Genomic DNA, 14,389 nt, shown 5'->3' with positions numbered 1-14,389 from the left:
ATATAATCTGTAACTTTGCTAATGTGTTCTAGCTTTCCCTGACCTACACTTTAAGTTTCAAGTATTTTATAGAAGTATGTTAGAATGTCTTAATGTCTCAAGTTTAGTGACTGCAACTTGTGTCTCAGTTCTTGCAGAGAAGTGTCTGTTTCCTGTGCTAGTTACTGTTTTCATCACCGTGAAAGAGTGCCTGACGTACCCACTCAAAAAGCAGGCAAGGTGGGTTTGGGCTCATGGCTTGAGAGGGTTCAGTCAAGACTGCTGGTCCTGTGCCCTAAGCAGAACTTCAAGGGGGTGGCAGAGGAGAATCTTTGCCTCATTGTGGATGGGAAGCAGAGTGGGACAACAAGGAAAGAGAGACTAGGAAGATACAGACCCCAGGGAAATGGCCCAGTGACCTACCTCCCAGCAAGACCCTACCTATTGAAGTGTCCAGAACTCTGGTGAAATAACACCACCAGCTGGAGCCAAAGCACTCGACGAATGAGCCTATGGGGGACATCTCATATCACACCATAGCATTCTGTCTCAAAGACTTACGGCCATCTCATACTTCAGATTGCATTTGGTCCATTTCCAAGAGTCACCAGAGTTTTAACAGGTCCAGCAAGCTCCATAGACAGTTGAAAGTTTCGGAGACCAATGACATTCTTCGCTGTGCACTCTTGTAAATTCAAGAAGCAAGTCACATACTTCTGACATATAATGACAAAGAGTACACATTCCATTTCAAAGGAGAGGAATGGAAGCATAGAAGAGAAGGATGAGGGACTAGGGAGAGATGGCACAGTGGTCAAAAATGCTTGTCTGTGGGCTAGAGAGATGACTTAGCAGTTAAGGTGCCTGCCTGCAAAGCTAAGGACTCAGGTTTGAACCCAGTACCCAAGTAAGCCAAATTCATAAGTGCATACATCTGGAATCTAGAGGCCCTAATACACCCGTTCTCTCCCTCTTTAAAATAAATAAATACTGAACATTTTTTTAAAATGCTTGCTTGAAGAACCTGCAGACCTGGTTTCAGTTCTCCACTGATCCATGTAAAGTTGGACAGGCCTTCATTTGCAGCAGTGAGACTCTGGTATATGTATATGCAAATAAATAAAAATTTAAACATATATTTTTTAAAAATAAAAGGGAGCCAGGCATGGTGGAGCACACCTTTAATCCCAGCACTCGGGAAGCAGAGGTAGGATCACTGTGAGTTCGAGGCCACCCTGAGACTACAGATGAATTCCAGGTCAGCCTGAGCTAGAGTGAGACCCTACCTCAAAAAAACAAAAAATAAAATAAAAGGGAGCTGGAGAGGTGCCCTGTTGTTAAAAGGCACTTGCTTACAAAGCCTGGGGCCCTAGTTTGATTCTGTATTACCCACATAAAGCCAGGTGCACAAAAGTAGTGCATTCATCTGGAGTTCATTTGCAGTGGCAGGAGGTCCTGATATGCCCGTTCTCTCATTCTCCATCTCTCCTTATCTCTCAAATAAATAAATGGATGAATATATTTTTTTAAATAACTTAGAAAAAGAGGATGACTAAAGCAAGCCTAAACCCCAGTAGGGCCAGTGCCAATGCTGACTCCCACAGCTCCATGTCTTATGTTCGGACCGTGTTGCGGCACGTGTTGCGGGGTCTTGTGTAGCCCCGCCCCCATGGCTTTGACATTTGCATCCTGATACTGGGTCTCTCCTGCAGCTTTCTTTGGCAGGTACACATCCTGGCATCTTCAGTATCCTGGGGTCTCCGCTGAAGTTTAGGACTGACCCTTGTAGCTTCACCTTCTCAGGGGATCTGATCCTACAACATATTGATAGGCCTTGTAGGAATCTTTGAAATCCCTGTGGAAGTTTCTTTTTAATTACTTATTTATTTATTTGAAACAGAGAGAGTGAGTAAGAATGGGCACGCCGGGGCCTCTTACCTCTGCAAATGAACTCCAGATGCATGCACCACCATGTGCATCTGGCTAACATGGGACCTGGAGAACCAACCTGGGTCCTTAGGCTTCACAGGCAAGTGCTTTAACTGCTAAGCCATCTCTGCAGCCCCCCATGAAAGTTTCTATGACCCCACAACTCTTGCATCCTCTAGCATCATGGTGGATGATACCAATGTCTGTTACCAGCTTGAACAGTACCTACCACAACCCTTAGAGGTCACAGCTGGAGCCATCTGCATGCCTAGGTGGGTGAATGAAAGAACTTTTTATCTTCTTTAAAAAAATTTTTTTTGTTTATTTATTTGAGAGCGACAGACAGACAGAGGAAGAGGCAGAGAGAGAGAGAGAGAGAATGGGCACGCCAGGGCCTCCAGCCACTGCATATGAACTCCAGACACATGTGTCCCTGTGTGCATCTGGTTAACATGGGTCCTGGGGAATCGAGCCTCTAACAGGGGTCCTTAGGCTTCACATCAAGCGCTTAACTGCTAAGCCATCTCTCCAGGCCTGAAAGAACTTTCTGTATAGCCCTGTGTGTGCTGGGGCTTCCAAGCCCTCTTAAAGCAACCTACTCTTGATCCTGCAGTGGGTGGGGTCTTGCCAATTACAGAGATTCTCTCAAGGCATCTTTCCTGTTGTTTTGATACAAAGTACTTGATTTCTTATTTTAGGGCCATCAGTCTAACAACCACACCTTCCTTGTCCTAAACATTCAGCTCACTCCTTTTCTGGCCAGACTGCATATTTTTCTTTTTTAAAAAATGATTTTTTTTTTGTTTATTTTTACTTACTTGAGAGTGACAGAGAGAGAGAGAGAATGGGCACACTAGGGCCTCCAGCCACTGCAAACGAGCTCCAGATGCGTGCACCCCTTGTGCATCTGGCTAAAGTGGGTCCTGGGGACTCAAGCCTCGAACCAGGGTCCTGAGGCTTCACAGGCAAGTGCTTAACCTCTAAGCCATCTCTCCAGCCCAGACTACATATTTTTCAAATATTCCACTGTGGTTTTTTTCCCCCTCCGATTCTCACTAGGAAACTAAGAACAGGCAGCAGGAACCCAGACACAACCTGACTGTGTTCCAGTCAAAAGAATTGATCCGGGCTGGAGAGATGGTTTAGCGGTTAAGCGCTTGCCTGTGAAGCCTAAGGACCCTGGTTCAAGGCTCAATTCCCCAGGACCCACGTTAGCCAGATGCACAAGGGAACGCACGCATCTGGAGTTCCTTCGCAGTGGCTGGAGGCCCTGGCGCGCCCATTCTCTCTCTCTGTCTCTGCCTCTTTCTCTCTGTCTGTCGCTCTAAAATAAATAACAACAAAAAATATAAAAAATTTAAAAAAAAAGAATTGATCCATTGCGTTTCAATTCGGCCACACTCTATAAGTCCCAGGACACAGACAAAATGTAGATAAATTCTTTGCCAGGTCGGAGCTGTGGTGCCTCTACTCCAATTCTCAAAGGAGTCTCCGTGAGCCTGGCCTTCACAATCCTCATTCTACTTGTTCTGGGCTCTGCAGCGCCCGCCGAAATGACCTGGTAAGCTGTGCTTACAACTTCCTGGGCTTCTCTAGTTCACACCTGCAAACATTTCCTCATTCTGTTTCCACACCAGTTACAAAGGCTTAGTCACAGCAACAGCCCTGCTCCTTTCTGATGCTCTTTCTGTGACAGCTTTTCATAGCTGCAGCTCAGCTGCCCCAGAAAACATTCTTAAGGAGGAAAGCTTTGTTTGTCTTGCAGTTTGAGATTACTCAGTCTACAGCTGCCTGGTCTCATGTGCTCGAGTTGGTGATGGAGAACCTGTGTTAGAGGAGATGATGAATAGGTCGGGGGGGGGGGGGGCTTGGGTTAAGCAACAGTCTCCAAAGACACATCCCCAGTGACCTATTTCCTGCAACTAGGCCCTACTCCTAGAGTTTCTAAAACCTGTCATCTAGCTCCTCAACGGGGACCAAGTGTTCAACATAGGAGCCTGTGGGGCCATTTCAAAGCATCCACTGGAAGGAAGAAAGACTTCGAGGTGCTTATGCTAATAAAATTGTGACATGTAAAGTTCTTACGTGCTTTCTGGTTTGACTCCTTAGTTGGGAATGTGTCTGATAGCTATTAACATATCAAGTATTGACCAAAAAGTTACAAGGTATAGCTTTAACAGATATTCTTTAGCTTAAGTTGTACAGAATTTAACCCAATTAAAATGCTTTAATATTTTTTAAAGAGAAGTGTGTTAATACAAACAAAACGAGTTCATAGGTTCACCGCATTCTCCAGACCCCTTAAGTTTCTCACATTTTGAAAATGTGTGCTCTAGTTAGAAATAGAACTTTTTACTTTTTTTGTTTGTTTTCGCAATTTGGGGATTGAACACAGGGCTGCACACATGCTAGGCAAGTGCTCTGTCCCTGCACTCCATCTCTGATACTGCAAGCTTTTAAATCTTGGATCCAGGCATATAGATTGCCATACTGTGCTCTTAGGAAAGGCTTTGGATCACATTTAGAGGCCATATTTATTGTTAAGGAAATTTATTTATCCATCGTTTAATTTTTAGTTGACCTGACAGAGAAGAAAGTTTGTGTGTTCTGAGCTCAGTTATCTCAGTTCTAGTTAATTAGGCACAGAAGTTCCTTATAACCCAAGGTAGCCAGCAGGGAAGGAGGCAGCCCAGAGGCCCAGACAGTTCTGTAACCCTGCACCTGTGGGCCTCAGCGTTTGTCCCCAACACGAGGTTTGTAGTTTCTGCCACTATGAAAATGCATGAGCTTACTCGTGTCCCTTCCCTTACTCATGCCACTTATGAAAGGTATAAATGAGGGAATTAGGGTCCTAAGGAGTCATGGTTACTAGTGATGTGTCACACATGCAGGTGATTTGGGGAAAGCTGGTAATTAGTAAAGACTATGTGGTATCTATGGGAAAGTTGATGATTAGTTGATCAATGAGATCCAGCATATTTAAGTGCATAACCCACCAGCATAGTGAGTGACTCCACCACCACCTCTCATTTTCAAGAAAGTGGCTTCCCTGTCAACAGAATTTATCAGGCGCCTATTATTTTATGCATTAGAGTTATTTAATTCTTATACTAACCCTGTGGTATAGTCTGTTCTGTTTTGTTTTGGTTTTGGTGCATAATGTTTCAAAAAAAAAAATCTTTCCATTGTTGATTCTCTAATAATGCTGTAATTAAGAAGTCTCAGCCAGGCATGGTGGCACACGCCTTTAGTCCCAGCACTCAGAAGGCAGAAGTAGGAGGTTTATTGTGAGTCCAGGCCACCCTGAGACTACATGGTGAATTCTAGGTCCGCCTGGGCTAGAGTGAGACTCTACCTTGAAAAATCACAAAAGAAGAAGAGGAAGGAGAAGAAGAAGTTGTTGTTGTTTCAACAAAGACATGTTATTTGAAAACAATTTACCAGGATTTTGTGTTATTTGGTGAAAGAGTTTAACTTGAGTCTTCTGGGTATTGCTTTCTAATTAGGCTATAGTAATATAGCTCACTGGGCTGGAGAGATGGCTCAGTGGTTAAGGTGCTTGTTTCCCCAGTACCACATAAAGCCATGTGCACAGAGTGGCACATACATCTGGGGTTTGTTTGCAGTGGCAGGAGGTCCTGGCACACCTCTCCTCCCTCTCTCTAATTGCAAATAAAATAAAAATAATAAAGAATAAGGATATTATAATGATCTTTTTCTTTTTTTCTGTGGAAGCCATGGTCAGATAAAAAGTGGAAAGTACAGATATTTTTTGCATTTATTTTTCATTGCCATCTTGGGAACTGTATGGTAAAAGCAGACTAGTGCTTTTCTCTCATACTCTTTTTTTTTTTATTTATTTATGTCTTAGAGAGAGAGTGAGAAAGAAAAAAAGAGAAAGAAAGAATAAATGGGCACGCCAGGGCCTGTAGCCACTGCAAACAAACTCCACATGCATGCACCACCTTGTGTGCATCTGGCTTACTTGGGTCCTGGGGAATCAAACCTGGGTCAAATGCCTTAACTAAGCCATCTCTCCAGCCCTAGTTCTTTTTTGAGAAAGAGAGAGAGACAGTGAGTGTGAGTGTGTGTGTTTGCACTTGGGGGCACACAGGTGTGTGTGGAGGCCGAGGACAACCTCAGGTGTTGCTCAGGAGCTGTCCACCTCTTTGGGACTGGGTCCACCTGGCCTGGAGCTCACCAGTTAGGCTGAGTGAAGATTGCAATGACCTTTTTCTTCCTGCAGATGGCAGTCTCAGTCATAACATGTTCAGCTAGTGCTAAGTGTTTAGAACTATGCAGGTTGCCAAAGACAAGCCTTGATGTTATATCATCTTTTAGAGGCTACACAAGCATGGGACGGATGTTTTGTGGAAGAGGAGCCATGCCATCACACAGCTCTGTGTGGCTACCGTGTGTGGTGAGGTTCACACAGCTCTGTGTGGCTACCGTGTGTGGTGAGGTTCACACAGCTCTGTGTGGCTACCGTGTGTGGTGAGGTTCACACAGCTCTGTGTGGCTACCGTGTGTGGTGAGGTTCACACAGCTCTGTGTGGCTACCGTGTGTGGTGAGGTTCACACAGCTCTGAGTGGCTACCGTGTGTGGTGAGGTTCACACAGCTCTGAGTGGCTACCGTGTGTGGTGAGGTTCACACAGCTCTGAGTGGCTACCGTGTGTGGTGAGGTTCACACAGCTCTGAGTGGCTACCGTGTGTGGTGAGGTTCACACAGCTCTGAGTGGCTACCGTGTGTGGTGAGGTTCACACAGCTCTGAGTGGCTACCGTGTGTGGTGAGGTTCACACAGCTCTGAGTGGCTACCGTGTGTGGTGAGGTTCACACAGCTCTGAGTGGCTACCGTGTGTGGTGAGGTTCACACAGCTCTGTGTGGCTACCGTGTGTGGTGAGGACTACCGTGTGTGGTTAGATTTCTAGCTGCTGCCTTTGGGCCTTTTGTTGTCACCACTGTCCAAGTTGACTCTATATTTAAAAAAAAATTATTTTTCCAGGTGTTGTGCCACACGCCTTTAATCCCAGCACTCAGGAGGCAGAGGTAGGAGGACCACCATGAGTTCAAGGCCACCCTGAGAATACATAGTGAATTCCAGGTCAGCCTGTCCTAGAGTTAAACCCTACTTTGAAACCCCTGTCCCCTAAAAACAAAGAACAGGAAGAAACTAGCAAAGAGAATAAGCAAGTAGGTTAGTATGTATCTGTTTAAATATTTAACTGCTGATTAACCCAGGATAAATGAGTTGAATTAAGTGTGTGGTAAAGGAAACGGTTAGCACAGGGAACCCCTTCCACCTCGCCTTGTCTACTTGATGTTTCTTCTTGTTTATTTTTTTTTGAGGCAAGCCCAATAGACTGCCTTTTTTTTAAATGTAAGAGTAAGAGAATTGGTGTGCCAGGGCCTCCAGCTACTGCAGTCAAACTCCACACGTGTGCCCCCTTGAACACATGTGTGACCTTTCATGCTTGCGTCACGTGCATCTGGCTTACATGGGACGTAGATAGTTGAACATGAGTCCTTAGGCTTCGCAGGCAAGCGCCTTAACCACTAAGCCATCTCTCCAGCCCAGCTTGATGTTTCTTAAGGAGGGAAATCCAACTGTTGGCCTTCAGGTTTTTATGTTCAGTGATAAGTATAATACTCTTAGTAGCCATGACTAGAACACAAGCGATAAGACGTTAAAAAAAATGCTATCCTGGGCTGCGGAGATGGCTCAGTGGGTAAATAATTGTTACATTAGCATGTAGGCCTGGGTTTGAATTCCTAACGTCCACGTAAAAGCTGGAGACAGTGGTGCACACTTGTAATCTTTGTACTGGGGAGGAAGAGACAGGAGCCTTCTTGGCTAGCTAGTCTAGCCAAATCCATAAGCAATAGGTTCAATGTAAGACACTGTCTCAAAAGACTGAGTGAGACTAAAATGTCAGCTTCTGGCCTCCACATGCCTCTATACACACGTGTACCCACACACACGAACATGCATGCATAGCACACACATACATTAAATGCTGTTTGTGAGGAAGTAACCCTCTATGCTGAAGAATGTGTGGGGGTCATGGCTTATATCGGGGAGGCAGATAAAGCAGTCCTAAGAGCAAGAAGGTGACTGAAAATCCACGCGCTGAATGTGTGGGCTAATTCTAAGATCTCTTAGATGATAGTAGGCTGTGAAAATTAATCACAGAACCAGAACAGCATGAACACATAGAAGTCGGCATCCACATGTCTGCAGGCAGGCTCACTAAGTCTGCAGAGCTCTCATTACTGACTGACTTTAGTGTATGTCTCATGCACACATGGTGAAGAAAGTTTTCATGGCAGCTGATATTCTGATGTCAGTTTTGACCTACTGTGAGGGTTTCATCAGACATGTGGACACAGCGGGGCTCCTAAAGAGAAAGGCCATGGCTTTTGTCCAGCGCACGAGTTCTGCCGAATGCCTTCTGTGTGCCTTCCAGGCACTGCGTAGGTGCTAGAGAGCTAGCAGCAAATACAGCAGACAAGAATCCCTGTTATTAAGGAACTTTCATTTTAAATGATAATAGTGTTCTGTTTGGAAAACTAGCCTCATGGTTACTTATCTTTCTTTCACTTCTTTTTAAGCTTCTTGGCTACATTGTATAAGGAATTACGGTCACACAGGGGTGTCTAACCCATGGCCTTTGGGTTGTAAAAGTACATGTAAGTGTGTTTTGTGTGACTTTGCAACACAACATCATCTACAAAATTCATGATGGAGAACTGAGCAATTAGCTACCAAAAAAAAAAGAAGCTGGGGTGATGGCTCAGAAATTAAATGTACTTGCTTGCTAGGCCTGTTAGCCTGGGTTCAATTCCTGAGCACGCATATAAACCTGGATGCAAAGTGGCACATGCATCTGTGATTCCAAAGCCCACAATAGTGGGAGGCAAAGCCAGGAGACTGAAGTGAAGCTACCAGGCCAGCCACTCTGTTCTTTTGCAATCTGACAGTTCATTTGCAGTTGCAAGAAACCAGGCCTCAGAGAAGGTAGGCTCTGATCTCCACTGTGTGCTGTGGCACGTGCACCCCAATCCACCACACCCCAACACAGATGAATTTGAAAATTTTTTTATATCACACAAATACAATTTGGTAAGTTCACAGTTTTGTGTTGGGCCTTACTTACAGCTATCCTGGGCCAGTTTTTTTTTTTTTTTTAATTTTTTGTTTATTTATTTGAGAGTGATAGAGAGAGGGAGAGAGAGAGAGAGATTGGGTACACCAGGGCCTCTAGCCACTGGAAACAAACTCCAGATGCATGCACCTCCTTGTGCATCTGGCTTACATGAGTCTTGGGGAATGAATTGAGCCTCAACCCGGGGTCCTTAGGTTTCACAGGCAAGCACTTAACCACTAAGCCGTCTCTCCAGCCCCTCCTGGGCCAGTTTGGACATTCCTGCTTAGACAGTAACTTGGAGGGCCATGCTCAAGATGCTGCCATCATCTGGAAGTACTTGTTTTAGAAATACAAAATTTAATATCCTTCAATTTCAAAGGCATGGCACTGTCTCCACTCCCTACAGATTCCTTGCCAGTCAGCACTTGCCTGGCCTCTTTTTCTGCCCTACCTGGCCTGTGTCCCATTTAGTGCAGTGGGCCATTCTCTCACCCATCTTACCTTTGGTTCTCTTTCACACCTGCTCTGTTGTCTCAACCCACCAAACCCCCAGTTCCAAATGAGTGATAGGGTTTGCATTCTCTACCTTTAGGCCCAGACTGCTGCATCCTGCTTAGTTAGACCTGAGGTATCAAAGAAAACCACCACCACCAGAAATGCATGGTTTTCAGCCTCACGTGGGCCCATGCCCACCTGTTAGTCCTGCTTCTCCATCACTGTTCTGTCCTAGGTGACTGTCTCCTAATAACTGGTCAGTTTGCCTAGCCCCTCACCCCCACCTCCCTGCTCCACTCAGCAACAACAACTAACAGAAACCTTGATCTGTGGCCTCTCAGCCCCTTCTCAGTTTTCCTTTTCCTTCCCAGCCCCACCTTCTCAGAAGAGGCACTAATACCTCCACTATCTTCCTACTGCGCTTACTGCTCACGACCCTGGTAAGTATGGCATGGTCATTGGAAAGATACTGAGGACTGCTGGAATTAAAATGTGTGGGACAGTGCATTTAGTCTTAGTCTCACTGAAAAGAAGTTCATCAGTGGCCCAAGGGACAAAGGACTCAGCTCATCTGCCAGGGTGGTTTTGCCCCACGAGTTCTGCATGCCCTGGATGTCCTAGTGTGTAAGGCCCCTGCACAGCACCAGCACTCAGGTTAGCCATTCAGAGAACTGTCCTTACCCTCCCTCTCTCCGCAGCCCAGTTGTATGCCAGCTGGACTCATTGATCATACCCTTCTTCTACTGCTTAAAAAAGCCTTCTTGGGCTGGAGAGATGGCTTTGTGATTAAGCACTTGCCTGTGAAGCCTAAGGACCCCAGTTCGAGGCTCGGTTCCCCAGGTCCCACGTTAGCCAGATGCACAAGGGGGCACACGCGTCTGGAGTTCGTTTGCAGAGGCTGGAAGCCCTGGCGCGCCCATTCTCTCTCCTTCCCTCTATCTGTCTTTCTCTCTGTGTCTGTCGCTCTCAAATAAATAAATAAATATTTTTTTTAAAAAAAGCAGAGGCCTTCTTGCCTTTACTTGAAACATCATGCTGCTACATTTTCTAAAATCGGTCTTTCCTTTTATTTTGTGTGTGTGCAGATGTGCACACCCCATGCATGTGCACGGGGAGGTCAGAGGAGATCAGGTATTCTCTTATCCTTGGAGACTGGGTCTCCCCCTCAATCTGGAGCTGCTGCCTGTCAGCGAGCCCCAGCAATTCTCTGGTCTCCTCCCCCATAGACTGCAGTTACAGACGTGTATGGCCACACTCAGCTTTTTATGTGGGTTCTGGGGAGTTGAATTTGGGAGTCTGTAGCCCAAGAGACCCTCATTCTTAAATGTCATGCACTCCTTAACTGCTGAGCCACCCCCCACCCCGGCCCATAGAGTCAGTCTTCCATTTTGTCACTAGAATGATCTGCCTACTCAGGATTGACTGTGGTGCTCACATGCTTCAAGTAACTCGTGGGCTTCCTGTTACCTGCATCGGGCTCTGAGTCACGCTCACCAGAATCACTCGGGAAGCTTGTTGAGCATGGATGTTTAGTGCCTTCTACATCTTGGTGGACTAGAGTCTCTGAGGTAGACCTGGCTGACTCCAAGTGATTTTATGAAATCCACTAGCCAGCAGATTGTGTTCTTAGTGTAAAGCCCAAAGCCTTTCACCATCTGGCTGTTGTCTGCCACACTATCCTAATTGGGTCAGGTGCCCTTAGCAGTTTGTGGGTTTACCTTTGCTGCCATCATATCACTTCCTGGGGAGGAGACTGAGTTTCCTTTTCTGTGTTTTGTATTCTTAACCCAGCACACAGTGGCCATTCTGTAAATATCAGTCAAATGAATAATAATCAGGAAGAAGCATAGGAAGGACAACTGATATGGTAAATCAGGTGTTTGTTTTTGTCACTGGCAGATACCCTAGAGAAACAATATAAGAGATGGAAAGATGTGTTTGGGTTCAGAGCTTCAGAGATTTTGGTCCATGGTTGGCTGGCATCATTGCTTTGAGCCCAAGGTGAGGCAGAACATCCTGGCAGCCAGAGCATGGGGTAGGGAGAGGCTCTTCACATCTTGGTAGACAGGAAGCAGAGGTAACAAGCAGAAGGGCCAGGCTGAGATCTGCCCTTCAGGGGCATGTCCCAGCAGCCCATTTCCTCCATATAGGCTGGAGGTGGTAGTAGACTGAGCGATTGATTGGGTCAGACCCTCCTGACCTAATCCTCCTGGAAAGGTCCTCACATATACTGAGAGGTGTGGGTGTGTTATATTTTAGTCCAATCAAGTTGACAAGATAAACCATCACAGCCAGGACATACAGAATTAAAATAATAGATTTCATAGCTCCATGTGGTGATGGTGCTTGACCTTAATGCCAGCACTTGGAAGATGGAGGTAAGAGGATTTCTGTGAATTCAAAGCCAGACTGGAACTACTAAGTGAGTTCTAGGTCAGCCTGGAATGAGACCCTACTATGAAAAAAAAAAAAAAAAAAAAAAAACTTATAGAGTTAAAGTTTAGCAAAAAAGCTAGGTAAGATGCCACTGACAGACTCTGGAAGCAATAGTGACTGTATGGAAGCCACAAATATCGCCTTTGTGGGGCCACTGGAACTGAGATGTGAAGGAATGAGAGAGGAAAAGCAGCCTTGGAGAAGGAGGAAAGGGTGTGAACCCACGGTATAAACATAATGTGTATTGATGAGGACATGGTCCAGTAGAGAACTGAGCTGGGATTTTGAAACTGGTTAACAGCCCTTTTCACTTTGTATATAGAATGAAAAGTGCAAATAAATAATAGAGTCTTACTAACAACTGACTCTGTAATCAGGTACAGATCATACATGGCAGTTCTCAGCTTGTCTTGTCTGTCTTCTCTGATGTGGAGAGAGATGAATGTGCAAGCTGAAGAGAGGGAACTAGGAAGAGTAATAAGAGAAAACTGAAGCCCAAGATGGGGGCAGGATGGTTCCAGAACCTCTGACTAGTCTAACTGAGCTCTCATCTCAGGGTCAGATTCCGAGAAGAAGTGTTAATGTCTTTGCCAAACTGGATCTTTGAGTAATTAGGATACATGTGAAAACTTGCAAGAGACCGTGGAAGGGCAGTGTTGTAAAATGTGGAGGCAGATTTTAGTGAGCTGCTTATTATCTCCACAAAATGTTCTAGAGGTCATTTGTAGAATTTTGACAAATACTTACAGAAGAAAAAGTTGAGCAGTAAAGGTATGTGGGTTCTTTAGGAAAAATTCACTCTGGCTAGTGTCCACCTTTGAGAAGGATGATACAGATTTGAAGCAGAGTGCTGTGTGGGACGCTATGCTGCAGTGCCATGGGCACTGGTGGGCATCCAGCGCAGCAAGTGGGACTAAAGGCTAGCCTACGCTGATAGCTGTGAGGCCCTCTGAAAAGGGCATTTCAATACCTAGTTCACACAAAGCTCTCTGTAGTCTTAACATGGCTCTGTCCCGTTTCCTGCCTGCTTGATGTTCAAGAACATAGAATAATCTGTGAGCTAACTCAGAACGCTTCTCCAGAGTTTAAGCACCTTGAAGTAAAGGTCACTCTCACCTCACATCTTGTCATTAAAAAAATAAGTTTCATAAGTTTGCCAAGGAAACATTTTTGTTTTCTTTTTTTTTCTGGTAAAAAATATTGAGAAAGTGGGCTGGAGGGATGGCTTAACAGTTAAGGCATTTGTCTGCAAAGCCAAAGGACCCAGGGTTGATTCCCCAGGACCCATGTTAGCCAGATGCACAAGGGAGCACACGTGTCTGGAGTTCATTTGCAGTGGTTGGAGGCCCTAGCGCGCCCATTCTCTCTCGCTCCCCCTCTTTCTCTGTCAAATAAATAAATAAATAAAAATAAAATATATTTTTTTAAATATTGAGAAGGAAGCATAGGTACTGCACACCTTTAAATCCCAGCACTTGGGAGACAGAGGCAGGAGGATCACCATGAATTTGAGGCCCCCTGAGACTACATAGTGAATCTCCAGGTCAGCCTGGGCTAGAGTGAGACCTACCTTGAAAAATCATAAATAAATAAATAACAATAAAAAGAAGCATCCTACATGATGTCCTAGCTGTAGAATTTCCCCTTGGAATTCTAGAAATAACTGTCATTGTATTAAGTACAGAAGATTAATTCATTTAAAATAAATCAGGGAAAGAGCTTCAAGGACATGCAGTTTGGTAGGAATTATTCATTACTTGGTTCTGCCGTTGGAGCTGTCTTCGGGAGAACAATACTTGGAGTTGTATGCAGGTGGTATTCTCCTCTGCTAGGGTCAGCACTGGGAAGACTGCTGTGCTCGCTGCTCCTTGTGTGCTCCTTGGGCCACCTTACTTTACCTCACGGTAGGAGCGGGGAGAGCAAAATTACAAAGTGAACACTAAGACCATGGCCCTCTTGAGAGCCTTCCTGTCTCTGGACTCAGTCCATCAGCTACCTTTCTCCCCCCGCCCATATAATTTAATTTATTTGCAAGCAGAAAGAGAGAGAGAGAGAGACAGGAGACAGACAGAGAGAATGGGCACGCCAAGACCTCCGGCTGCAGCAATCTTCAGGAGCATACGCCACTTTGTGCATCGGGCTTCACGTGGGTACTAGAGATTCAAACTGGGGTTGTTAGGCTTGGCAGGCAAGTGACTTAACTGCTGAGCCATCTCTCCAGCACCCCGTTTTAAAAATATTTTCTTCTCTTTTTAAAATGTCCTCTTGAGATTATAAAGTACTGATAATCTCAAGGTCTACCCCAGTATTTCACCACCTCCAACAAGGCTCTACTTCTCAAAGGCTCTCCCAGCTGGGGTTAAGTATGAGGCTAATCACAGACACATGCTGAAGGGGACG

At 45.3% G+C, this 14,389-nt stretch overlaps 1 protein-coding gene across 4 annotated transcripts in view; it reads left to right on the top strand.

Annotated features, from left to right (window-relative positions):
* Lyst (lysosomal trafficking regulator) overlaps positions 1-14,389 on the top strand; it is a 175,547-nt gene that overhangs the window by 13,857 nt on the left and 147,301 nt on the right. Inside the window, exon 1 of one of the 4 annotated variants that reach the window (XM_045150390.1) lies at positions 9,937-9,993. The exons of the other annotated variants lie outside the window; for them this stretch is intronic. The gene's annotated coding sequence lies outside the window, so the exon portion shown is untranslated. Of the gene's footprint in view, positions 1-9,936; positions 9,994-14,389 lie in introns of those variants that run through there. 4 annotated transcript variants of the gene reach the window in all.

Source organism: Jaculus jaculus, chromosome 5 (genome assembly GCF_020740685.1).
Source record: "Jaculus jaculus isolate mJacJac1 chromosome 5, mJacJac1.mat.Y.cur, whole genome shotgun sequence".
NCBI classification, from domain to species: domain Eukaryota; kingdom Metazoa; phylum Chordata; class Mammalia; order Rodentia; family Dipodidae; genus Jaculus; species Jaculus jaculus.
The sequence above is the reverse complement of the archived record's forward strand: the minus strand, read 5'-3'. Positions and strand labels throughout refer to the sequence as shown.